This window comes from Lycorma delicatula, chromosome 6, assembly GCF_047948215.1.
Source record: "Lycorma delicatula isolate Av1 chromosome 6, ASM4794821v1, whole genome shotgun sequence".
Lineage (NCBI taxonomy): Eukaryota > Metazoa > Arthropoda > Insecta > Hemiptera > Fulgoridae > Lycorma > Lycorma delicatula.
Genome location: NC_134460.1, coordinates 104,326,031 through 104,341,378, shown reverse-complemented (window position 1 = coordinate 104,341,378; position 15,348 = coordinate 104,326,031). Strand labels below are relative to the sequence as shown.

At 31.3% G+C, this 15,348-nt stretch overlaps 1 protein-coding gene across 1 annotated transcript in view; it reads right to left on the bottom strand.

The window, feature by feature from the left end:
- Positions 1-15,348, bottom strand: part of nompC (no mechanoreceptor potential C) — a 243,395-nt gene that overhangs the window by 190,689 nt on the left and 37,358 nt on the right. The gene's annotated exons all lie outside the window — the stretch shown is intronic.

The following is a 15,348-nucleotide window of genomic DNA, read 5'->3' as shown; positions in this document are numbered from 1 at the left end:
ACGTCACTCCTATTAAAAATTGTAAGCTCATTATTTAAAAAAACGATAAGCCGCCAATGATATCACAACATCGAAATTATTATGCATTATGTTTTATGCAAATCATATTGTATAGGAAATAATTAATCATCAATGTCGTACGCAGTTTACAAATAATTTTTTTTTTTTTTACTTATCACTTAGGCAGATATAATACAATCATTTCAATTTTCGTAATAATATAAGAAAACACTATAATCTGAATTACATCTACTTAGACAGATATAGTTATTTCAGTTTTTGTAATAGTTTTTTTTTCAGGATTTATCAATTATAATTGTTTTCATTACAAAAAATTCGGTTATCGGTTATTCTTCAATTCGACCAAACTTTAAAACCAGTGAACATTCATTGATTCAATACAAAAAAATTAAGCGTAATTACAGCTCCGGGAAGTGTCATCGCCTCAAATTACCTCGGCAGAACTAAAGGTACCACTCAAATAGCCTGGATCCGGTCTTTTGATTATTCACGGTGCCTCAAATAAGGGGACCCCGAAGGGATCCCCCATCGGGAGTACGGTCTTTACGCCTTGCCTCTAATGGGGAATCCCCGAAGGGATCCCCCACCGGAACTACGATCTGATTTACCCCCCCACCCCCCACCATGGCTCTGCAAGGAGTTTCCGTCCAACCATCGGTAATGAGACTGGAGCGTCCCATCGCTCCTGGATGAGGTTATCCCGCTTCGGAGCTACCATAATTCTACGCTTCACAACGTATACACCTCACTTTCGGTGCACATTTCTGCAACCTCGGTGCCCCAAAGCGTGGCCACAGGTTTTGGAGAAAGTGCAGCGAGCTTCCTTCTGGCAATTCATCTTTATATGGCCAACCTCCCCGCAGTTAAAACATTGGCCGGTCCTGTCAGGACCACTACACAGCTTCGCTTGCTGTCCCATATCCCAACAACGGAAGCATCGCTCTTCCAGCGACCGTCGCATTATTCTGCAGGTCACCCATCCAATCCGCACCCGGCCATCGTGCAGCGGCAATCTATCCGCCAGGATGGGTGGCAGAGCTAGTGTCACTTCCTGAGTGGCCCCGTAGGCAGGTCTCTTACCGTAGGCCAAACAAACAAAATATAAGTATAAAACACGTTACTTAATTTAAATAAAAAAACCACAAAACAGAAGTTAAACACCGTAAACGTTAATTAATGAAATATAAAAAACTAGACGTAACTAAAAAACAGGGAAAACGAATAAATTACGCACAACCAAATATAGGTTAACAAAACAAGCTGTAATTAATCAAAAAAACTCAATAAAAGCGGAACAAAACAACTAAAAAGAACACAAATCAACGAAAAACTAACAAATCGAAAAAAGTACAAAATTATAAAGAAAAAACGCAATAACAGCAAATACACAGAGCATTTAACTGAAGTTTATATTAAAGGCATATTAATGTTTTTCAGCAAGTTTCGTGTAATAGCTGTTCAGACCCTATCACTAGTTCACTGGAAATATTTTGAATTTGATTTTTTCACTCGCATACACACTACGTAACTAATCAAAACAGATATAATGTCGTATAATATTTAAATTTCATAGTTTTATCATCAGTTTATCGTGCAAAGAATATACATAAATAACTTTTAGAAGCGATGCCCGAACTCAAACAAACGATTTTAAAGGACATGTTTTCAATATTTACTATTATTATTAATTTCTTGAATTTTTAAAATATTTTAGGAGAAATTTGGTAGTATTTTTACAATTTGTATACCTTCCTGACGCTAACCTTAAGCACAACGCTCTCAACACATGGTGTGAATGAATGGTAAAAAAATTCATAATCAAAAGTGATGATAAATTCTGAATTAATTTTGAAAGAGGTATATTAATACAGTTATGGCCGATGTAAGAACAGATTCATGTTTTCAGTGACAATAAATTATAGTTAGTTCTAACAATATATGCATGTAACAGTTAAAATTATTAATATTAATTTATTCCACTAATCTACAGTTACCGTTGAAATACTATTATTTCAAGTAATAAAATAATAATATTTTAGTTACATGAAATGCGTCATAGAGTATATTTTAATACTCACAACATGCAGCTGACGTGTATTACATAAGTACAAAATATATGCTAAAGAAGAAAATATCATTTCTTTTCATCAAAAAAAAAATATGGATATTTATCACAATATGCCAACCAGCTTCCATTTTTTTGCTATGAATTAGTACATTAAAATATAAAAAGATATATGACATAAAAAAATATTTATGTGATAATTTACACACATGTATATACAAGCACGACCTTGGCCATGAAATCTTTTTCATTTAATCTATAAAAATAAATTTCCATACGTCTTTAATAAACTAAACTTTAAAAGAAAATAAAACCCGACTATATATATAGTCAGTTTTTCAAAAAAGAATTGAATAATAAGTTTTATATATTTATATTTATATAATAATAAACTTATTATTCAATTCTATTTTAAATTTTAATTTCTTGAAGTGGATGTCAAATTATAAACAACTTACCAACCATTAATTTGTCAAAAAAGAAATTAAATATATTAAAATTATATTTTAGTGCGGTTTTTTATAAGTCAATCGTACTCTGAAATTTTTTACTTTTATTTCTATTTAAATATTAGTGGATCAAAATAAAACGCTGCAGATATGAAAAGGGTCTACTGCAAGACATGCAAGGGCGAGCAACCTGCGACTTGATGAAAAAAATAAAATACAGTAAGTAAGAATACAAAGAAACAATACAAATTTCTACGAAGCATGAACTAAATTTCCCCGATATGCGGAGAAAAAACGATTTTTTAACTTGATTTTTAGAATATTTTCTTAAATTTTCGCGCAAAAATAATAATTACATTCTACGAAATTTCGTAGAAATAATTTTTTTTTTAGTCCATATTGCTTATTGAAAAACACACGCTCTAAATTATTAAAGCTGTTTTTTTGCTGTTTTTATAAAAATTATTTTAAAAGAATTTATAGTTTTTAAGGATTATCAGTTTAATTATTATTATAGATTAAAATATTATTCTAGATTAAGATCAGCTTAAACTGAATGTATATTGCTACTTAGGCTCAATAAATTTTCTTATTGCTCTGTTGCAGAACCATTTCATTATTAATAAAAGCCAGTGAACACCCGGGATTTTTATACCTGCTTATTAGATATCTATCGCACTAATAACCACAGTTTTTTGTACATTAATAACAGTTAGTTTCATCCAACAAAAATAATTAATTAAAAACTGTTAATGTTAATAATGTATTGAAACTCACGATCAGCTCGAGCTAATTCAATGAAACTTAAATCAAATAATCACTTTTTTTTTAAATTACGCTGATAATCAAACTTTAAAAAAATGGCTATCTATCCCCAATCCTGATGCCATAGTCTTTAAATTAAACAATCAAGTTCAGCCGTTTATCTCACCTACTAATCCTGCAATCGGCTTAGAAAACTACACATATTAGATAAACCATAAACTTTTAAATGAAACTTTTAAAAAACGATTAGCTAAATATTAGAAAATATGAAAATAACATATTTAAACTCAATTTTTACTTTCTTGTAGGAGGTATAGTAATCGTGAAAAATTTGGGCTTTCAGATTTCAACGGAAATATCCAGTTTGACCATCACTGAATCTACTGTGACTAGTTTCGGAGTGACGTCTATACGCACGAATAATGTATCTGGCATAAATAAAAAACAATTAGCCGTAGAATGCTGAAATTTTAAATTTAAGGCTGTTGTAACATCTATTTGTGCACCTCCCCTTTTTATTGCAATCGACTGGACCAAAAGTGTACAAAAAAGCCCAAAATTCAAAAAACTTTGAACTTTTTCTTTACTGCAGTAATCAGCCCTCATTGAGAGCTTTTCAATGATATATCATAAGTTCTACTTATTTTCATTGGTTCAGAGTTATAGCGAAATAAAAATTTAATTAACGAAATATTTGGTCCGTACAAGGGGAAGGCACATCCCCTTGTTCTAATCCGAGTTCGAAAATGACTTCATTTCCTTTTTTTTTAACTTTTTTTTTAAATTTAAATGTATTCATTTATTAATAATTATTAATCTCTGACTAAAACATTTGTATATGTAATTTAATAGGCGTACCAGGAAAGTCATATGGTGTCTACATCAGATTTTTTAATATCTCACATTAAAAATGTAGCGTTATTACTACCAATATATCTTTTCTGAGCTGACCATACCATCTCGATCGGATTTAAATAGAAATGATAAAGTGGAAGTCGTAGAACCTGATGCCTGTGTTTTTCAATAGTTCATTCAAACTGGAACTTTATTGTTGAATTTCTATGCGATTTTATTATGTCATACAATTTTGGTTTTAACATTGTTTTGTTAAACAGAATAAACCAATTAACTTTTGGTTTTATAACCGATTAATCATGCCACTTTTTTAATCATTCGAATTCGGAAGGTTCTGTAGAAGTGAATTTTGATAAGGCGCATTACCGATAACCACCAGTGACTGGAGGAAAGACCTGGAATTAATTTTTCTGATGCCCAATTCATGAAATTGTTGTTGATGCTGTCGTAATAGTCACCGCTTTTTGAATTCGTTTTCCAAGTAAACATCGCGTTCGGAATGAAATCCATTTCTCCTCCAGTGTGGATAATGATTAACCGATCACCTTTATGAATCGGCAATTTTACTCCTACGTCATTGTCATCCGACCACGATTTTGTCGTCAAATGGGACGTTGTAATATACAATTCGTCCAAATAAATAATCGAAGAATTTTCTTTTCTGAAATCGGTCATTTTTCTTAAATATTCTATCCGCTTCCACCGGAAGTCTTCTTTCTCAATCAAAAGATTAAAATCTTTTGATTGTGACTGATTTAAGACTGATTATAATCAGTCTTAAATCATTTAAATCCTATTTCTTTCAGAATAGCTGCTAGTGTAATTCTATAACCTTTAAATGAATACTCTTTTAAAGTTCTTCCGTAATTTATTTAATGTAAAAATTTCATTATGTTAAGCGTGAAACTCGTTAACCGTTCTTCTTATAACGCCTTGATCAAAACTGTCTAATCCACTGACTGGTTTTGATTGCTATTTATAATTTTTTGGTGAGCTGAATGAGAATTACTCCGATTTAGATTTAAGAAGATCCTTCTTTTTTCGGAGTTTAAGAACTTGTGATCTTAAAATTCCACAAGCTGCAGCTGCAGAGGTTCTTTCTTCACATTTTTGAACGCCTATTAGATTAGATGTCATCTAATATTCCTAACTTTGTAGCTTCTTTCTCCATAAAATCGTATGCATTATTAACTATTTCACGAGCCTGACTACAGAACTTTTTATTCTCTTCATAAAACACGCGTACAATAAATATTACTTTAAATTTGTTCAGGGTTTCCACCCACCCTCCAACCAAATCTGCCCACTATCTACCCACCCCCGCTCGCTACTAAAAACATACGAATTCATTAATATAAAGAAAACATTAACTAACACGCCAAACACTACAGAAGGAAACACTATACCATTCGTACCGGGACACGCCAGGTACTGAACTAAATCAATTTATTGAAAATGAAAAGTAAGCATTAATATTGAATAATAATAAAAAATTCGAAAAAAATTACTTAGCGTTTAATTACTTACCGTTTAAGTATACGTATAAAATAACTAGGCTATTAATAAATTATAATATACAGAGTGATTCAAAGAAACGGGAAATTTTAAAAATTAAATAACCTTAATGAAAAATTTTTTAGAAAATGAATTTTATTTCATGTAATTGTACAAATGTTGCCATTTTAGGATACATACATTTTAGTTTATTTTTTAAAGATGACATCTTCCAGGTGATCTCCTCTTCTACGTAAACACTCACGAAGTCTCTTCGTTAAATTGTTCTTGGTTTGACGTAACATCTCAACTGGAATTTCCGCAATTGCTTCTCGGATCTTTGCCTTCAGTTCTTCCTTTGTAGCAGGTCTACTGTGGAACACTTTGCTTTTAAGGTGACCCCACAAAAAGTAATCGCAAGCTGAGAGATCAGGCGATCTGGGAGGCCATCTAATGTCGCCATTTCGTGAAATGACACGTTGTCCAAATAATCGGCGTACAGGTGCCATCGATATTCGTGCAGTATGTAACGTTGCTCCGTCTTGTTGAAACCAGGCTGTGTTAAGAATTGGTGGAAATCTCTTTTGTTGTTCCACAACAAAGGTTTCAAGCATGGCTACGTAACGAGCCGACGTCACTGCAATCGCAAGAAGGTTAACATCCTCTAAAAAATAAGGGCCTATAACACCGTAAGATGACATAACGCACCACACGGTCACTTTCTGGCTGTGCAACGGACGCTGGTGTAGCTGCGTAGGATTTTCTTGTGCCCAGTATCTGAAATTTTGCTTGTTAACAAATCCACTGAGGTGGAAATGCGCTTCGTCTGACATCCACAGTTCGTGAACAAACTCTTCGTTATCGTTTATCTTCTGAAGCATTACATTACAGAATTGTGCTTGCACAACTGCATCGTTCAGTTTCAGTTCCTGGACGATCTGCAACTTGTATGGATGGTATTGCAAGTCCTTCACTAACATTCTTCGAACACTTGAACTATGCAATTGTAAAGATGCTGAGGGACGACGGATTGACCGATGTGGACTTCGTGTGACAGCATCTTGTAAAGCTTGAACATTCTGTGGTGTACGGACGGTTCGCTCACGGCCTGGAGGTTTCTTTTTCATTGCCGAACCAGTTTCCTCAAATTAGATATCCATGTTTTAATTGCATATGCTGATGGAACACGGTCGTGTCGTCCCAGATTAAAATGACGGCGAAATTCTCTACGCGCTCCCTCCACACTGTCATTGTTTTTGTAAAACGCTTTGATAGCAAATGCACGATGCGCACCACTCCAAAGATCTATGACAACTAAATGGCAGGTTAGGTTAGAGAGGCTGGCGCCACTTATCAAGTGGTACCAATCGCATACGGCTACCAACACAACTTTCAAAATTTCCCGTTTCTTTGAATCACCTGTATAAAGTATAGTCCATTATTTAATAATCAACAACACTAATACCCATTGCAAGTGCACATAAATATAACTCACATGAAATATTTTGATAACCTTTATTCATATAATGTGATCATTCATTTTATGATTCACTTGGTGGAGGAGATGTAATAATAATCAATTAATACAAGAATAAACTGTTCGTTCTTGTACTATATACCGTTAAGAAATATTTATAAGAACGCTAAATATTTTTAAAGAAATTATAGATTGAAATTAAACAGAATGATAATAAATTTTAATTGTAGAAAGAAAATAGTTAAACACACTATTACAGAACACATATTAAAGAATTAATAATTAAAGAACACATATTAAACACATATTACAGAATTCTCGGTTTCTGAATGAGCCTAATGTTATGAGAAAAGAGCAGTACCCTGCACAGCGACTTTCTGCAAACAAAATGTTATTTTCTTCGTATGCACTGTACATAATAGAATATCTTTAATGATTTCTAACAGAGGGTGAGATACAAACATAACAATATGAAAGTAATAGCTGTATGTGCATGATGAGTTATTTACTTTAGGTTCCTTCGTAATCGTCAGGAAGAGTTTCAAGATTTATAGTCCGAAGAAAATAGTTTAGTGTACTGTAATATTGTTTGTGCTTTCATTGATGCACTTCATCATGAATATAAATAAACCAATGGCTATGGCAACTGTTCATTTTTTCTTAAAATTAAGTTTAAGGAATGTTTTTGGTGTTCTTTTGTTATAATGACAACAAATTTCCTTTTGTACCGTTAGTTAGCATATGCAAATAATAAGAAAGAAATATATGATAATATGAAAATCCTTTAAGGAAAAATTCAGTGCAAATACCGTTAGATTATATGTTGCAATTTAAAATTCATTGCGTTATTAATGGGTTTGCAGTTCGATAAACTTAATTTTCACAAGAAAAATCATTATATCATAAAAGAATGGCCAAAGCGTGAAGCACTCACGCCTGGACAGAAAAATGTTGTACACCCTCCCTTATTTAAGTCGTAAATGATTCTCCTACATCTGTTCTATATAAAATTAGGTTTGTTTAAAAACTTTGTTAGGACAATGGATGAAAATGGTACTAGATTACATTATTTCTTTTGTGATAAGTGTTAGTGAAGCTAAAATAAAAAAGGAATTTTTGTGGGTCCTCCAATAATAACTGTGATTAGAGACGAAAAATTCGAAGAATTGTCAAGCCAAGTCGAAAAGTCAGCGTCAAGGTTATTCAGAAGCGTTATGCAAAACGTTTTAGGAAATCATACATTCTCGAACTACCGTGACATTGTGGGCGAATTATTAAACAGACATATGTTGCGTAATATTTCCCTAAAAATTAATTTTGTGGATTCACACCTGGATTTCTTTCCGGATAACCTCAGGGCCGTCAGTAACGACACGGGGATCGCTTCCACCAACAAATCTCAGCTGTGGAAAACATACCAGTGACAGTGGAGTGCAAGAATACTCGCAGATTATTGTTGGACGATAAGGAGGGATGTGGGATGTTCTAGATGTTAAGCACAAAAGGAAAACAATAACTACCACATTTTTGGTAAGTTAAATATTACTCTGCATGCATGTAAACTGTTACATTTCTTTCAATGTTTATCTATGTAAAAAAAAAACTGAGTGATGACATTTTTTTTATATATTTGAATTCAACATGAAAAGTGCCATTACGATCACATATTATGTTCCATGTGCTACAAAAAAAAGTTTAATTTTGTCCTCAGTGTTATTAAACAAAATAGCGATATAATAATTAAAACGTACTTTCTGTTCAGTATTTTTGTAATTCGTAAAAGCGCAACTAGTATAAAAAAAGCATCAGGAAAGTGTTCAAATATTTAATTTATTTAATATAGATTTTGATGCAGGTAGTAGGTGTGCATTAATCCACAAAATTTATTTGCAGACACTTAACAGGATGTATTTACAATGTGTCAAAAGATATTTCGGTCTATATTCTGTCACGATTATATTATATTAAAGTAACAATTTTTTAGAATGCTTAGAGAATTTGCGTGAAATATTCTCGTGTCGTTACGCCAACAGTCATGCTGCCTTGTTCGAAGAAATGCCTCCTCGCCCCTCCTTTAAAACCGTTTCCCCCTTTGTTTTTTACCTTCCCTCCCTCGATATCGGCCTTAACGCTATTCAACTTTGTAACCATGATTTCTGCAGCAAATGCTACCGATACGAATGTTTCCTTGTTTCAGTACGATCGATTGTTAACTAACAACTGTTTTTCCTTCACCAGGTCAAGGATTAAATGTTAATTGTAGAAAATATTTTAAAATATAAATAATTTAAAAACAAATAAATGTAAGGAACATTTACATTACTTCATAAACATATGATGTCAGAAAGGATGCATCACCGAATAAATTAACCGCCCAGCAAGCTGACATACACGCGACCTGTGAGTCGGTATACATACTTTACTCTTTTAATGGAGTCTCTAATCTGTAGTACTATAAACTTTTTTTTATATACATAATACTGAATGAATTAAATTCATTACTAGATAAGAAATTTAATTTTAAAAAGTTGAAACAGTAACAGCACATAAATAATGGAATATGAAAGAACAGAAGATAAGTTGAATTAAACATAAAGTTAAGAAAATATAATATACCGAAAATTGAAGTATTATAAGAAAACTTTAAACAAAATATTACACAATAAAATAGAGCTTTCGTGTAGAAAAGTTCAAAAACAGGTCAAGATTTTTTTTTTAAATTCTTAAAGATATTTAAACGAAGTATAAATTTATGGGAAAGAAGCACTGGTAGCAGGAAGACAAAAAAAGAGAAGAAATAAGAGATGAATGCTTGTGAAATATGTTGTGATGGAAAAATCTGAACCGGTTCAGATAAATATCTATTTAGAAAAGCTGTATGACGCTATTCTGAATAGCGTCATAAGTTAAAACACCCAGGATTACTAATTTTATAGAACATAAAAACGTTCCATAATAATTCTTTGTCGGAGAACTCGTAAAGAAAAAAAACTTTAATACGCAGTAAATAAGTTGTAAATGTTAGCGCAGAATAGAGAGATGAAAAAACATAAAACTAGTAAAGTTGTTTACTATAAAAAAAATCAAAGATAATAATTTTTATTGGCTTTTACAATAATTAAAACATCACAATTAATCGGTCGGACTTATTTTTCAATATATTACTCCAAGATTCCATTATTTTCTGACACCGACGAACGTCTCAAATCCTCAAAATCCTAGAATAAGAGTAGTTATCTTAAAAAAAAAATCGAAGGAAACTATGTAATAAAATAAAAAGGAAATCGAATTCAGAAGACTCCACATTGTATCTTCAGAATAAAATAACAACTACTTTTTTATACAGCGTGTTTGGATAATCGTGGGTTTGTTGAGCGTTGCTCAGTAATAAACCAAGTTGTCAGTTCTTGAGTTGTGATTGAACGTGCTTCGTTTCGCTTCAAGTTGTTTCGTTTATCGAAATCAATAACTGCGAGAAAAGTAATGGTTCTTTCGGTAGAAGGCATTTTTCTCCTTGAACACGTCTTTCGTGAAAGTGACAAGAATAATGATTTAATGAAGAAGAAATTTTCTGAAAAGTTTTCAAATATTCTTGTTCCTTACTGCAATGAAGTTCTAACACTTATCGAAAATTTTGAGCAACAGGTTCTGTTAAAGGCGCAGATCGAAGTGGAAGACCACCTAAACGAACAGAAGCTGCTTGATATTTCGGATGTTATGCCCGAAAGTCCATCGAAGTCAATGCGTAAGTTGGCACAGCAGCAAGATATCAGATTTGCTACCGCACATAAATCTGTAAGAAAAGAACTGAAACTTTTTCCCTACAAAATAATATGTGTTCAAGAACTGAAATCTACAGATCATGCCAAAAAATAAATTATTGTCAATAGTTTAAACGTTTTATTGACCAAAATTCTGTAGGTATCCCCAACATTACGTCTTTTATAGATGAAGCGTAGTTTCATCTGGGAGGGTATATTAATTCACAAAATGCACAACTGTGGTCCACAAATAACTCCCATGAATTACACGAAGCGAAGATTGGAGTACGGGTCGGTATAACCAGAACGCGCATTGTGGGTCCAGTATTTTTTGAAAATACAGCTAATAGTGATCGTTATTGTGCTGTTTTAAAAAAACTTCAATCGTCAGTTAACAGAAGTGGAAATCAATCACGGTTGGTTCCAACAAGATGGCGCCACAGCGCACACAGCTAACAGGTCAATAACGTTTTTACGAAATGTCTTTGATGAACGGATCATTTCGAGGGGTTTGTGACCTGCACGATCCCCCGATCTGACTCCCCCAGATTACTTTCTATGAGGGGCAGCGTAATAAGCAATGTATCACAAAAGATCATGCACGATTGACGAACTAAAACCTCAATAGCGGTGTACATACGAGATACTCCAGTATATCAGCTAGTTAAAGTGTTCAAAGACAAATTGAAATGTACGTAGTGTTGCACTGATGTTGAAGGAGGTCATTTTCAACACCTTTTATAAATTATTCCAATTATTGTAATATCCGTTTCTATAAAATAATGAAATAAAAATACAAAATAATAGTTAAGAAAATTTCATCATTAAACTTTCAGAATTTCAGTTCACAACAACTTTCCGAATGTACTGTAGTAATAAATAAGGGATTTATAACAAAAAAATATGAAGAAAAGAAACATATTTTTAAAAGACAGGATCTACGCAGATCGAAGATTGCTGCTATACCTACAGGAACTTTGCGACCAATAGGTAACGCGTTTAATGTTTAACTTATCTGCACAGATTCTACTGTTATATAACATTACAATATATTGTGTTCAAAAAATTGTCAAAACGCATCACTGCAGAGCCTCAAAGGCTAAATAATCCAGCATTGAATTACATCCTCTCCCAGCTCCAACGGTCAATTTATGCAATTCATTTTTGCGCTAGAAAGTTTTTTCAGTTCAATAATTTCAAACTCTATTTGTATCTTTATGATAAAAAAATTCAAAAATGTTCATTTAGCCAGCTTCAGTCATTATTTTAGTGACATTAAAAAAGCTTCTAATACGAGTATAAGTGATTTTTTTAAATTATTTTTTATATACTATAAATTAATGCACAGTTACTAATTTCGGGTGACGATACAATATTCCAACATTACTTTTGAAAACATTTACCCCGTACGGGGGTAAATTTTTAAAATGTATATTAGCGACAAAAAAATTTTGTTAATTTAAATTGTATTTCAATAATCAAAAACTTCACTATTTCGTTATTTTGCACAGTAAATGTTTCATTGAAAATTTGTTTGATATTTTATAAATATATTATAAATTTCAATTTAATGTTATCTTTTGAAATCCAAATTAACTTACTATTTAAACTCGTGCAATGTATGATAATAAAATGATTAAAGTATGACTAAAAAGTATAAAGCAAGATTTTAAAAATTTGTTAAAATCTTTGTAATATTATTTAAAGCCAAGATGTTCAACAAAATAAAGCAATAACCAAAATTTTTATCACAATTTCGAAAAATATGTTCTCTACTTTTTTTAAATTTGCGGACTCGTGTACCAAGGGACTTTTTTTTAATGATAAAAATATTCGCTAAAATTGATTTTATCAAAAAAAAGGTTTTTCAACTTTTGTTTTTAAATTTGAAAGCTCTCCAAAATTTTTACACTTTAAATGCAATGGTTAACTTGCGAGATGGGTTTAAATTTGAAATAAATTTAACATTTCTTTAAATATATAAGCAAATTAAGAAGGATGGGAAAATTTTTTTTAGTGGTTTGAAGGCCTACTGATGTACAAAATATAGATGCAAAAAATTCCCACTAACTCCTTTTCTGAAGCAAGATATATCGAAAAAAATAAATGAATAGCCATTTTTTAGGGAGGAGATGAATATTAAATAAAAATATTAGTAACTTGTGATCTTGATAAAAAATATTTTCAATTTTGTAAGAAAACCTTTTGCTAACTGCCCCAGAAAAGATTTTAAATTTTTTTTCAGAGTTATTACAAACAAAATACAGACCTACTCACACACGTGTATGTACATAATCGTAGTAGTAATAATTACAATAATAACATTAATCGTAATAAATGTTCTTGACTGACTTCTTAAACCAATAAAAAAATTCAAAACGTTTCATAAATTCATCACTGCGCTACGAACATTTTAAGAAACTAACAAAAAATTTAGTTAAAACATTTCAAATACTTTCAAATAACATCTGATCAAAATATCTTACTTTTTAAAAAAAATTAAGTTACCCCATACTCGTACTAAAACACACGAGTTGGAATTCTACCTTACTGGTATCCTAATAACATTTAATTTATCACCCAGGATTTCCAACCATGAGGCATGTGATAAGTTTTAAAAACGTTTCCCACATCGTCGAAAGGAAAATAACTAAAAAATAATAATAATAATCCAGTAGATTAAAATTTAAATTCAGTTCCTTTTCTGAAAAATACATCACCTACAGAGTTTAATATAACCAATATTTCAATAGGGTGGTGTACTGATTTTCTTCAATATACCTGTCTCAGGGAGGAAAGCGTATGAAAATCCATTTCACATCACTCCTGAGATTTCTTAGTAACCCTGATTTTTATTAGTGTATTAGACAGGAAAAGAGATATACAATGTGTTTAAATTTTGCTTTATAATGACGAAGTCAAATACAGGATCATCAAAACGTAGCCTTAAGTTGATTTAGTAATTTTTTTTAAAATGAGTACAGTCTTTGAAAGAATGTTACTACAGGAAGTTTATTTAGGTGACTTTATTAACAGAACCATTTTAAAGTTATATTCAAATTAGGTAATAACGAGATAAATTTATCGGTGAAAATGACGACGCTCAAGAAAGGAACTTACCTTGGTCGGTCCGTATTACACTGCTATGTTGGCAATAAAATTATCTATTGTTAAAAATGTACCTCACATTAGAAAAAAAATCTATACAAAATCTCAATACCGCGCATGATTTAGGCATACACGATATAATCAACATGATAGTAGTTAAAAATAACTATCATGAAATCTCGTGCCATAGCTCGTGTGAGGGGCTTTGATTCTAATCATTTTTTTTTAAATCGTCTGAGGATTTGGGAAGATACTGGAGATAGATGCTATTACTCGAAAAAAGTTTAATGAAAATTAAGAAAAGTTATGTATTTTATTTAAAACTATAGTTTGTTTTAGTTTTTTTTTGTTTTGTTTTTTAATTCTACTGTTGAAGAATCTCTGATTGAAAGGGAAAAACTAAATAATAATAATAAACATAAAAAATAAATTAATTAAAAACAGTTTCGCAAAAATATATTAGTATTTATCTACGGAAAAAAATGAGTGTTGAACACCAGTAAACATGTAAATTAAGAACTATCCTAAACTGTTATTGAAATAGATAAAGCAAGATTACGCTCAAAAACCGTTTACAAAAATTACATTAAAAAAAATATGGTTATTTGATTATTAAATTTAAATCTCTTGATTACCTAATTCCATTGTTTTTCCGTAATATCAAAGAAATCACGGACAAAATTTACGTATTTGAATAAAATAGCAACAAAGTAAAAACTACTTCAAAATCACAACATTAACGCTACCCTGACTACATCTACTAATTACGCTAGTAACTACTATAATTATAAAAAATATAATTCTCTCGAAAGAGCGAATACTTATATATTTATCTATAAGTAAAAAAACAAAAATTGCAATGTAACATACATGATTAAACTGAAATAAAGGAACATTTGATTCATTATAAATATAGAAGACCAAAGAAATCGGCTATAATCTAGCATAGTCTAGGAACTGGTCACAAAATTAGTTTATCAGAAACGATAGCTTAAAAAAAAACACGTAAACAAGAATTAGGTAGTTGGGAAATTTAATTTACTAATAGTGATACATTGTTGAATGACGGTAGACGATTAATACTTTATAACTTTTTGCACTATATTTTTTTTTTTTTATAAACTACACATTTTCTAATTTGTTTTGATAATTTTTTTTGGGGAAAGTTTTCGTAAGAACGTTAAACAGTTAGCCCTTCCCTTATAATTTAGTTCATAGGTGAGGATATCTCTACGGTTTAAGATTCATGCTGTCTTTATCTTTTCTGAGATAAAATTTTAACTATAAAACCTCTTACAAAGGCTCACATTAAGTTGGACTGAGCAATCTGGTTTTATGGTGGATGTTGTTTTC